The sequence below is a fragment of the Rhipicephalus microplus genome, unplaced genomic scaffold (assembly GCF_043290135.1).
Source record: "Rhipicephalus microplus isolate Deutch F79 unplaced genomic scaffold, USDA_Rmic scaffold_39, whole genome shotgun sequence".
Classification (NCBI taxonomy): Eukaryota; Metazoa; Arthropoda; class Arachnida; order Ixodida; family Ixodidae; genus Rhipicephalus; species Rhipicephalus microplus.
This window is the reverse complement of record NW_027464612.1, coordinates 2115982-2125338: the sequence shown is the minus strand read 5'-3', so window position 1 is coordinate 2125338 and position 9357 is coordinate 2115982. Positions and strand designations below refer to the sequence as shown.

General features: G+C 52.5%; 1 non-coding gene across 1 annotated transcript; it reads left to right on the top strand.

Annotated features, from left to right (window-relative positions):
- Window positions 1–8772: 8772 nt before the first annotated feature.
- On the top strand, window positions 8773–8846 carry TRNAN-GUU (transfer RNA asparagine (anticodon GUU)). Its single transcript has one exon. It is a non-coding gene; the product is annotated as a tRNA-Asn (tRNA).
- Window positions 8847–9357: the final 511 nt, after the last annotated feature.

The following is a 9357-nucleotide window of genomic DNA, read 5'->3' as shown; positions in this document are numbered from 1 at the left end:
CTCCCGGTGGTGGTGCGGCACTTTTTTTTCTGTGGGCTGATAGCTTTGATGATATGTTCTAATGGTGGTAAGAGTGAAGCAGGACTGACTCCGTGGCGCCATTGGCTAGCACGATCGACAGTTAACCGAAAGGTTGGAGTTTCGAGCCCACCCGGTGGTGGTGCGGCGCTTTTTTTCTTTGGGCTGATAGCTTTGAAGATATGTTATGATGGTGGTGAGAGTGGAGCAGGACTGTCTCCGTGGCGCGATTGGCTAGCGTGATCGGCTGTTAACCGAAAAGTTGGAGGTTCGAGCCCACCCGGTGGTGGTGCGGCGCTTTTTTTTCTTTGGGCTGATAGCTTTGAAGATATGTTCTGATGGTGGTGAGAGGGGAGCACGACTGTCTTCGTGGCGCAATTGGCTAGCGCGATCGGCTGTTAACCGAAAGGTTGGAGGTTCGAGCCCAACCGGTGGTGGTGCGGCACTTTTTTTTCTTTGGGGTGTTAGCTCTGAAGAAATGTTCTGACGGTGGGGAGAGTGGAGCACGACTGTCTCCGTGGGGCGATTGGCTAGCGCGATCGGCTGTTAACCGAAAGGTTGGAGGTTCGAGCCCACCCGGTGGTGGTGCGGCGCTTTTTTTTCTTTGGGGTTATAGCTCTGAAGATATGTTCTGATGGTGGTGAGAGTAGAGCACGACTGTCTCCGTGGCGCAATTGGCTAGCGCGATCGGCTGTTAACCGAAAGGTTGGAGTTTCGAGCCCTCCCGGGAGTGGTGTGTTGCTTTTTTCTTTGCGGTAATAGCTTTGAAGATATGTTCTGATGTTGGTGAGAGTGGAGCAGGACCGTCTTCGTGGCGCAATTGGCTAGCGCGATCGGCTGTTAACCGAAAGTTTGGAGGTTCGAGCCCAACCGGTGGTGGTGCGGCGCTTTTTTTTCTTTGGGGTGATAGCTCTGAAGAAATGTTGTGACGGTGGTGAAAGTGGAGCACGACTGTCTCCGTGGGGCAATTGGCTAGCGCGATCGGCTGTTAATCGAAAGGTTGGAGGTTCGAGCCCACCCGGTGGTGGTGCGGCGCTTTTTTTTTCTTTGGGCTGATAGCTCTGAAGAAATGTTCTAACGGTGGTGAGAGTGGAGCAGGACTGTTTCCGTGGCGCAATTGGCTAGCGCGATCGGCTGTTACCCAAAAAGTTGGAGTTTCGAGCCCACCCGGTGGTGGTGCGGCGCTTTTTTTCTTTGGGCTGATAGCTTTGAAGATATGTTATGATGGTGGTGAGAGTGAAGCAGGACTGTCTCCGTGGCGCGAATGGCTAGCGTGATCGGCTGTTAACCGAAAAGTTGGAGGTTCGAGCCCACCCGGTGGTGGTGCGGCGCTTTTTTTTTTGTTTGGGCTGATAGCTTTGAAGATATGTTCTGATGGTGGTAAGAGTGAAGCAGGACTGTCTCCGTGGCGCAATTGGCTAGCGTGATCGGCTGTTAACCGAAAAGTTGGTAGTTCGAGCCCACCCGGTGGTGGTGCGGCGCTTTTTTTTCTTTGGGCTGATAGCTTTGAAGATATGTTCTTATGGTGGTGAGAGTGGAGCAGGACTGTCTCCATGGCGCAATTGGCTAGCGCGATCGGCTGTTAACCAAAAGGTCGGAGGTTCGAGCCCACCCGGTGATAGTATGGCGCTTTTTTTCTTTGGGCTGATAGCTTTGAAGATATGTTCTGATGAAGGCGAGAGTAGAGCAGGACTGTCTCCGTGGCGCAATTGGCTAGCGCGATCGGCTGTTAACCGAAAGGTTGGAGTTTCGAGCCCTCCCTGAAGTGGTGTGTTGCTTTTTTCTTTGCGCTGATAGCTTTGAAGATATGTTCTGATGGTGGTGAGAGGGGAGCACGACTGTCTCCGTGGCGCAGTTGGCTAGCGCGATCGGCTGTTAACCGAAAGGTTGGAAGTTCGAGCCCACCCGGTGATGGTGGGGCGCTTTTTTTTCTTTGTGCTGATAGCTTTGAAGATATGTTCTGATGGTGGTGAGAGTGGAGCAGGACTGTCTCCGTGGCGCAATTGGCTGGCGAGATTGGCTGTTAACCGAAAGGTTGGAGGTTCGAGCCCACCCGGTTGTGGTGTGTTGCTTTTTTCTTTGCGGTAATAGCTTTGAAGATATGTTCTGATGGTGGTGAGAGTGGACCAGGACTGTCTTCGTGGCGCAATTGGCTAGCGCGATCGGCTGTTAACCGAAAGGTTGGAGGTTCGAGCCCACCCGGTGGTGGTGCGGCAGTTTTTTTTTTGGGTGATAGCTCTGAAGAAATGGTCTGACGGTGGTGAGAGTGGAGCAGGACTGTCTCCGTGGCGCAATTGGCTAGCGCGATCTGCTGTTACCCGAAAACTTGGAGGTTCGAGCTCTCTCGGTGGTGGTGCGGAGCTTTTTTTTCTGTGGGCTGATAGCTATGAAGATATGTTCTGATGGTGGTGAGAGTGGAGCAGGACTGTCTCCGTGGCGCAATTGGCTAGCGTGATCGGCTGTTAACCGGCAAGTTGGAGGTTCGAGCCCACCCGTTGGTGGTGTGGCGCTTTTTTTTCTTTGGGCTCATAGCTTTGAAGATATGTTCTAATGGTGAAAAGAGTGGAGCAGGACTGTCTCAGTGGCGCCATTGGCTAGCGCGATCGGCAGTTAAACGAAAGGTTGGAGTTTGTTTCGAGCCCACCCGGTGGTGGTGCGGCGCTTTTTTTTCTTTTGGCTGATAGCTTTGAAGATATGTTCTGATGGTGGTGAGAGTGGAGCAGGACTGTCTCCGTGGCGCAATTGGCTAGCGTGATCAGCTGTTAACCGAAAAGTTTGTAGTTCGAGCTGACCCGGTGGTGGTGCGGCGCTTTTTTTTTCTTTGGGCTGATAGCTTTGAAGATATGTTCTGATGGTGGTGAGAGTGGAGCAGTACTGTCTCTATGGCGCAATTGGCTAGCGCGATCGTCTGTTAACCAAAAGGTTGGAGGTTCGAGCCCACCCGGTGGTGGCATGGCGCTTTTTTTTCTTTGGGCTGATAGCCTTGAAGATATGTTCTTATGGTGGTGAGAGTAGAGCAGGACTGTCTCCGTGGCGCAATTGGCTAGCGCGATCGGCTGTTAACCAAAAGGTTGGGGTTTCGAGCCCTCCCGGGAGTGATCTGTTGCTTTTTTCTTTCCGCTGATAGCTTTAAAGATATGTTCTTATAGTGGTGAGAGTGGAGCAAGACTGTCTCCGTGGCGCAATGGGCAAGCGCGATCGGCTGTTAACCGAAAGGTTGGAAGTTCGAGCCCACCCGTTGATGCTGGGGCGCTTTTTTTCTTTGTGCTGTTAGCTTTGAAGATATGTTCTGATGGTGGTGAGAGTGGAGCAGGACTGTCTCCGTGGCGCAATTGGCTGGCGCGATCGGCTGTTAACCGAAAGGTTGGAGTTTCGAGCCCTCCCGGGAGTGGTGTGTTGCTTTTTTCTTTGCGGTAATAGCTTTGAAGATATGTTCACATGGTGATGAGAGTGGAGCAGGACTGTCTTCGTGGCGCAATTGGCTAGCGCGATCGGCTGTTAACCGAAAGGTTGGAGGTTCGAGCCCAACCGGTGGTGGTGCAGCGCTTTTTTTTTCTTTGGGGTGATAGCTCTGAAGAAATGTTTTGATGGTGGTGGAGAGTGGAGCAGGACTGTCTCCGTGGGGCAATTGGCTAGCGCGATCGGCTGTTAACCGAAAGGTTGGATGTTCGAGCCCACCCGATGGTGGTGTGGCGCTTTTTTTTCTTTGGGCTGATAGCTTTGAAGATATGTTCTTATGGTGGTGAGAGTGGAGCAGGACTGTCTCCGTGGCGCAATTGGCTAGCGCGATCGGCTGTTAACCGAAAAGTTGGAGGTTCGAGCCTACCCGGTGGTTGTGCGGCGCTTTTTTTTCTGTGGGCTGATGGCTTTGAAGATATGTTCTGATGGTGGTGAGAGTGGAGCATGACTGTCTCCATGGCGCAATTGGCTAGCGTGATCGGCTGTTAACCGAAAAGTTGGAGGTTCAATCCCACCTCGGGGTGGTGCGGCGCTTTTTTTTTTCTTTGGGCTGATAGCTTTGAAGATATGTTCTGATGGTGGTGAGAGTGGAGCACGACTGTCTCCATGGCGCAATTGGCTAGCGCGATCGGCTGTTAACCAAAAGGTCGGAGGTTCGAGCCCACCCGGTGGTGGTATGGCGCTGTTTTTGTTTGTGCTGATAGCTTTGAAGATATGTTCTGATGGTGGTGAGAGTGGAGCAGGACTGTCTCCGTGGCACAATTGGCTAGCGCGATCGGCTGTTAACCGAAATTTTGAGTTTCGAGCCCACCCGGCGGTGGTGCGGCGCTTTTTTTTCTTTGGGCTGATAGCTTTGAAGATATGTTCTGATGGTGGTGAGAGTAGAGCAGGACTGTCTCAGTGGCGCAATTGGCTAGCGCGATCGGCTGTTAACTGAAAGGTTAGAGTTTCGAGCCCTCTTGGGAGAGGTGTGTTGCTTTCTTCTTTGTGCTGATAGCTTTGAAGATATGTTCTGATGGTGGTGAGAGTGGAGCAGGACTGTCTCCATGGCGCAATTGGCTAGCGCGATCGGCTGTTAACCAAAAGGTCGGAGGTTCGAGCCAACCAGGTGGTGGTATGGCACTTTTTCTGGGCTGATAGCTTTGAAGATATGTTCTGATGGTGGTGAGAGTGGAGCAGGACTGTCTCCGTGGCGCAATTGGCTAGCGCGATCGGCTGTTACCCGAAAGGTTGGAGTTTCGAGCCCACCTGGTGGTGGTGCGACGCTTTTTTTTCTTTGGGCTGATAGCTTTGAAGATATGTTCTGATGGTGGTAAGAGTAGAGCAGGACTGTCTCCATGGCGCAATTGGCTAGCGCGATCGGCTGTTAACCGAAAGGTCGGAGGTTCGAGCCCACCCGGTGGTGGTGCGGCACTTTTTTTTCTTTGGGGTGATAGCTCTGAAGAAATGGTCTGACGGTGGTAAGAGTGGAGCAGGACGGACCCCGTGGCGCAATTGGCTAGCGCGATCGGCTGTTAACCGAAAGGTTGGAGTTTCGAGCCCTCCCGGGAGTGGTGTGTTGCTTTTTTCTTTGCGGTAATAGCTTTGAAGATATGTTCAGATGGTGATGAGAGTGGAGCAGGACTGTCTTCGTGGCGCAATTGGCTAGCGCGATCGGCTGTTAACCGAAAGGTTGGAGGTTCGAGCCCAACCGGTGGTGGTGCGGTGCTTTTTTTTCTTTGGGGTGATAGCTCTGAAGAAATGTTCTGACGGTGGTGAGAGTCCAGCACGACTGTCTCCGTGGCGCAATCGGCTAGCGCGATCGGCTGTTAACCGAAAAGTTGGAGTTTCTAGCCTACCCGGTGGTTGTGCGGCGAATTTTTTTTCTGTGGGCTGATAGCTTTGAAGATATGTTCTGATGGTGGTGAGAGTGGAGCATGACGGTCTCCATGGCGCAATTGGCTAGCGTGATCGGCTGTTAACCGAAAAGTTGGAGGTTCGAGCCCACCTCGTGGTGGTGCGGCGCTTTTTTTTCTTTGGGCTCATAGCTTTGAAGATATGTTCTGATGGTGGTGAGAGTGGAGCAGGACTGTCTCCATGGCGCAATTGGCTAGCGCGATCGGCTTTTAACCAAAAGGTCACAGGTTCGAGCCCACCCGGTGGTGGTATGGCGCTTTTTTTGTTTGGGCTGATAGCTTTGAAGATATGTTCTGATGGTGGTGAGAGTGGAGCAGGAGTGTCTCCGTGGCGCAATTGGCTAGCGCGATCGGCCGTTAACCGAAAGGTTGGAGTTTCGAGCCCACCCGGCGGTGGTGCGGCGCTTTTTTTTCTTTGGGCTGATAGCTTTAAAGATATGTTCTGATGGTGGTGAGAGTAGAGCAGGACTGTCTCCGTGGCGCAATTGGCTAGCGCGATCGGCTGTTAACCGAAAGGTTGGAGTTTCGAGCCTTCTCGAGAGAGGTGTGTTGCTTTTTCTTTGTGCTGATAGCTTTGAAGATATGTTCTGATGCTGGTGAGAGTGGAGCAGGACTGTCTCCATGGCGCAATTGGCTAGCGCGATCGGCTGTTAACCAAAAGGTCGGAGGTTCGAGCCAACCCGGTGGTGGTATGGCGGTTTTTTTTGGGCTGATAGCTTTGAAGATATGTTCTGATGGTGGTGAGATTGGAGCAGGACTGTCTCCGTGGTGCAATTGGCTAGCACGATCGGCTGTTAACCGAAAGGTTGGAGTTTCGAGCCCACCCGGCGGTGGTGCGACGCTTTTTTTTCTTTGGGCTGATAGCTTTGAAGATATGTTCTGATGGTGGTGAGAGTAGAGCAGGACTGTCTCCGTGGCGAAATTGGCTAGCGCGATCGGCTGTTAACCGAAAGGTTGGAGGTTCGAGCCCACCAGGTGGTGGTGCGGTGCTTTTTTTTCTTTGGGCTGATAGCTTTGAAGATATGTTCTGATGGTGGTGAGAGGGGGGCAAGACTGTCTCCGTGGCGCATTGGGCTAGCGCGATCGGCTGTTGACCGAAAGGTTGGAGTTTCGAACCCTCCCTGGAGTGGTGTGTTGCTTTTTCTTGGCGCTGATAGCTTTTAGGATATGTTCTGATGGTGGTGAGAGTGGGGCAAGACTGTCTCCGTGGCGCAATGGGCTAGCGCGATCGGCTTTTAACCAAAAGGTCAGAGGTTCGAGCCCACCCGGTGGTGGTATGGCGCTTTTTTTGTTTGGGCTGATAGCTTTGAAGATATGTTCTGATGGTGGTGAGAGTGGAGCAGGAGTGTCTCCGTGGCGCAATTGGCTAGCGCGATCGGCCGTTAACCGAAAGGTTGGAGTTTCGAGCCCACCCGGCGGTGGTGCGGCGCTTTTTTTTCTTTGGGCTGATAGCTTTAAAGATATGTTCTGATGGTGGTGAGAGTAGAGCAGGACTGTCTCCGTGGCGCAATTGGCTAGCGCGATCGGCTGTTAACCGAAAGGTTGGAGTTTCGAGCCTTCTCGAGAGAGGTGTGTTGCTTTTTCTTTGTGCTGATAGCTTTGAAGATATGTTCTGATGGTGGTGAGAGTGGAGCAGGACTGTCTCCATGGCGCAATTGGCTAGCGCGATCGGCTGTTAACCAAAAGGTCGGAGGTTCGAGCCAACCCGGTGGTGGTATGGCGGTTTTTTTTGGGCTGATAGCTTTGAAGATATGTTCTGATGGTGGTGAGATTGGAGCAGGACTGTCTCCGTGGTGCAATTGGCTAGCGCGATCGGCTGTTGACCGAAAGGTTGGAGTTTCGAGCCCACCCGGCGGTGGTGCGACGCTTTTTTTTCTTTGGGCTGATAGCTTTGAAGATATGTTCTGATGGTGGTGAGAGTAGAGCAGGACTGTCTCCGTGGCGAAATTGGCTAGCGCGATCGGCTGTTAACCGAAAGGTTGGAGGTTCGAGCCCACCCGGTGGTGGTGCGGTGCTTTTTTTTCTTTGGGCTGATAGCTTTGAAGATATGTTCTGATGGTGGTGAGAGGGGGGCAAGACTGTCTCCGTGGCGCATTGGGCTAGCGCGATCGGCTGTTGACCGAAAGGTTGGAGTTTCGAACCCTCCCTGGAGTGGTGTGTTGCTTTTTCTTGGCGCTGATAGCTTTTAGGATATGTTCTGATGGTGGTGAGAGTGGGGCAAGACTGTCTCCGTGGCGCAATGGGCTAGCGCGATCGGCTGTTAACTGAAAGGTTGGAGGTTCGAGCCCACCCGGTGGTGGTGCAGCGCTTTTTTTTCTTTGCGCTGATAGCTTTGAAGATATGTTCTGATGGTGGTGAGAGTGGAGCAGGAGTGTCTCCGTGGCGCAATTGGCTAGCGCGATCGGCCGTTAACCGAAAGGTTGGAGTTTCGAGCCCACCCGGCGGTGGTGCGGCGCTTTTTTTTGTTTGGGCTGATAGCTTTAAAGATATGTTCTGATGGTGGTGAGAGTAGAGCAGGACTGTCTCCGTGGCGCCATTGGCTAGTGCGATCGGCTGTTAACCGAAAGGTTGGAGTTTCGAGCCTTGTCGAGAGAGGTGTGTTGCTTTTTTCTTTGTGCTGATAGCTTTGAAGATATGTTCTGATGGTGGTGAGAGTGGAGCAGGACTGTCTCCATGGCGCAATTGGCTAGCGCGATCGGCTGTTAACCAAAAGGTCGGAGGTTCGAGCCAACCCGGTGGTGGTATGGCGGTTTTTTTTGGGCTGATAGCTTTGAAGATATGTTCTGATGGTGGTGAGATTGGAGCAGGACTGTCTCCGTGGTGCAATTGGCTAGCGCGATCGGCTGTTAACCGAAAGGTTGGAGTTTCGAGCCCACCCGGCGGTGGTGCGACGCTTTTTTTTCTTTGGGCTGATAGCTTTGAAGATATGTTCTGATGGTGGTGAGAGTAGAGCTGGACTGTCTCCGTGCCAAAATTGGCTAGCGCGAGCGGCTGTTAACCGAAAGGTTGGAGGTTCGAGCCCACCCGGTGGTGGTGCGGTGCTTTTTTTTCTTTGGGCTGATAGCTTTGAAGATATGTTCTGATGGTGGTGAGAGGGGGGCAAGACTGTCTCCGTGGCGCGTTGGGCTAGCGCGATCGGCTGTTGACCGAAAGGTTGGAGTTTCGAACCCTCCCTGGAGTGGTGTGTTGCTTTTTTCTTGGCGCTGATAGCTTTTAGGATATGTTCTGATGGTGGTGAGAGTGGGGCAAAACTGTCTCCGTGGCGCAATGGGCTAGCGCGATCGGCTGTTAACTGAAAGGTTGGAGGTTCGAGCCCACCCGGTGGTGGTGCAGCGCTTTTTTTCTTTGCGCTGACAGCTTTGAAGATATGTTCTGATGATGGTGAGAGTGGAGCAAGACTGCTTCCGTGGCGCAATGGGCTAGCGCGATCGGCTGTTAACCGATAGGTTGGAGTTTCGAGCCCTCCCGGGAGTGGTGTGTTGCTTTTTTTCTTTGCGGTAATAGCTTTGAAGATATGTTCTGATGGTGGTGAGAGTGGAGCAGGATTGTCTTCGTGGCGCAATTGGCTAGCGCGATCGGCTGTTAACCGAAAGGTTGGAGGTTCGAGCCCAACCGATGGTGGTGCGGCGCTTTTTTTTCTTTGGGGTGATAGCTCTGAAGAAATGTTCTGACGGTGGTGAGAGTGAAGCAGGACTGTCTCCGTGGCGCAATTGGCTAGCGTTATCGGCTGTTATCCGAAAAGTTGGAGGTTTGAGCCCACCCGGTGGTGGTGCGGCGCTTTTTTTTTCTTTGGGGTGATAGCTCTGAAGAAATGTTCTGACGGTGGTGAGAGTGGAGCAGGACTGTCTCCGTGGCGCAATTGGCTAGCGTTATCGGCTGTTATCCGAAAAGTTGGAGGTTTGAGCCCACCCGGTGGTGGTGCGGCGCTTTTTTTTCTTTTGTCTGATAGCTTTGTAGATATGTTCTGATGGTGGTGAGAGTGGAG